Consider the following 2,106-nt stretch of genomic DNA (forward strand, 5'->3'; position numbering starts at 1 on the left):
TTTGAGGAAAAAAGATTATTTAAAGCTTATTTTTCTCCTCATGCCTGAGTAAGGAGTGATTTTATAAGCTCTTGCATTTTATTATGTAATTTTGTTTTCCTTAATTAATAAAATGTTTGTGTTTGAAGACACTTTTCCTTTTAGATTTTTACCTAGGAGGAGGATATTAAACTAATGTAGTGGGTTTGTAACCTTCATCAACATGAATTTATTATAAGGCATGTTTGTTGGGTTGTGTTATATTCTTTCCACAACTAGCCCACATAGTTAAACGACGGGTTAGAAGAGGGGCGAAGCCCCCCTTCGTTGCATTGATTGCGTAGTGGGGGGTGGTGGGGGGGTCACAAGGGGTTTGAGGGGTACAAGTAACCCCACTCTATGGGGTCCGGGGCAATGCCCTGGAAAATTTTGGTTTTGGACCCTATGTTAGGTTGGGTGGACCTACCTATGGTTTTGTGCATGTTTTTTGCACATGGTTTTGGACGCGATGGTTTTCGGTCCATGGTTTTGGACGCGATGGTTTTCAATCCATGGTATTGGTTGCTTTGTCATGTATAAATATGTATTGTAACATTGAAAGCAACATAATGAAAAATCAAGCTAGTAGTCCCGGTTTTGGGATCCAGGGGAAAATCTGTGTGTATATGTGTTTTATGTGTTATGCTCTCGCATCGTTTATTTTTTGTGTTTTAGAATTCGTATGTAGGTAATTTCTATACGGGGTTAAAACCTACATTTGGTATCGGAGTTGTTTTGGCTTCAAGGGGATGCCTTTGTTGCTGAGGGTTTTTGCTCGGGCCTGTGGTAAACCCTGTTCAGTGGGAGATCTGCGAGATCGATTCTGGTGGTGAAAGAAGATGGTGAGCAGTGGAAAGATAGAGATCAAGAAATTTAATGGTCAGAGTTTTGAGTTGTGGAAAATCAAAATGGAGGATCAGTTGGTGGATAAAGATCAGTGGATCGTAGTAGATCTGGGTACTAAGCCAATGGGAGTGTTTGATGGAGAATGAAAGAAGTTGGATCAGAAGGAAAAGAGCACAATATGATTGTGTGTCTCAGATTCAGTATTGCTAAATGTATCTGGGGAAGCTATGGCGAAGGCTTTGTGGGACAAGTTAGGGACTTTGTACCAATCTAAGTCTTTGGTTAATAAACTATTCCTACAGAAAAAGCTATATAACCTGAGGATGAAAGATGGAGACTCAGTGACAAAGCATCTGAACGCATTTAATACTATGGTAAGTCAGTTATCATCTGTTGATGTTAGAATTTCAGATGAAGATAAGTGCATCAGTTTGTTGTGTTCTCTACCAGATTCATGGGATAGTATGGTTATTACAATAGGTAGCAATGCAACTGCCTTGCAGTTTGACGAAGTAGTCTCATCCTTGCTGACGGAAGAAATGAGATGGAAAAATATGGAGATCTAGAATGGTGATGCCTTGTCTGTACGAGGATAGTCTCAGAACAGAAACAAAAATAAGTCATCGAGTGGGAGATCTAAATCTAGAGGGAGATCTAAATCTCCAGGAAAACCTGTAAAGGTGGTGTGCTGGAAATGCGGATAGGAAGGGCACTACAAAAGGGACTGTAAATCTAAAGCTCCTGATAAAGGAAAGGGATCTGATGATGCTCCTTCTACAGAGGCGAAAACCACCTCAGATGAAGTTGGGGATGTGTACTTGGCTTCTTCAAGTAGATATGTATATCATGAGGCATGGTTGATTGACTTAGGTGCATCCTTTCACTTCACTCCCCATAGAGAGTGGTTCTGCGAGTATAAGAAATATGATGGTGGTGATTTCTTCTTAGGGGATGAAAGGAAGGCTAGAATCATTGGTCATAGAAAAGTAAAGTTGAAATTGCAAGGTGGAAGGGTTAGAACACTTCCGGGTGTTCTGCATATTCCTACATTGGCTAGAAATCTGATTTCTGTAAGCAGGCTAGATGATGCACGTGTAAAGTAGTGTTCGACAAGGATACATGCACGATGGTTCGGGGGGCACTAGTATTGATGCGGGGAGTTCGAATTGGAACTCTGTACAAGCTGCAAGGTAGCATTGTTGTTGATGGGTGCAATAGTTTCGTGGTTCCTAATAGTGGAGC

Source organism: Pinus tabuliformis, chromosome 2_2 (assembly GCF_031772625.1).
Source record: "Pinus tabuliformis cultivar Carrire ecotype Pingquan chromosome 2_2, CPIR1, whole genome shotgun sequence".
In the NCBI taxonomy this organism is placed as follows: Eukaryota; Viridiplantae; Streptophyta; class Pinopsida; order Pinales; family Pinaceae; genus Pinus; species Pinus tabuliformis.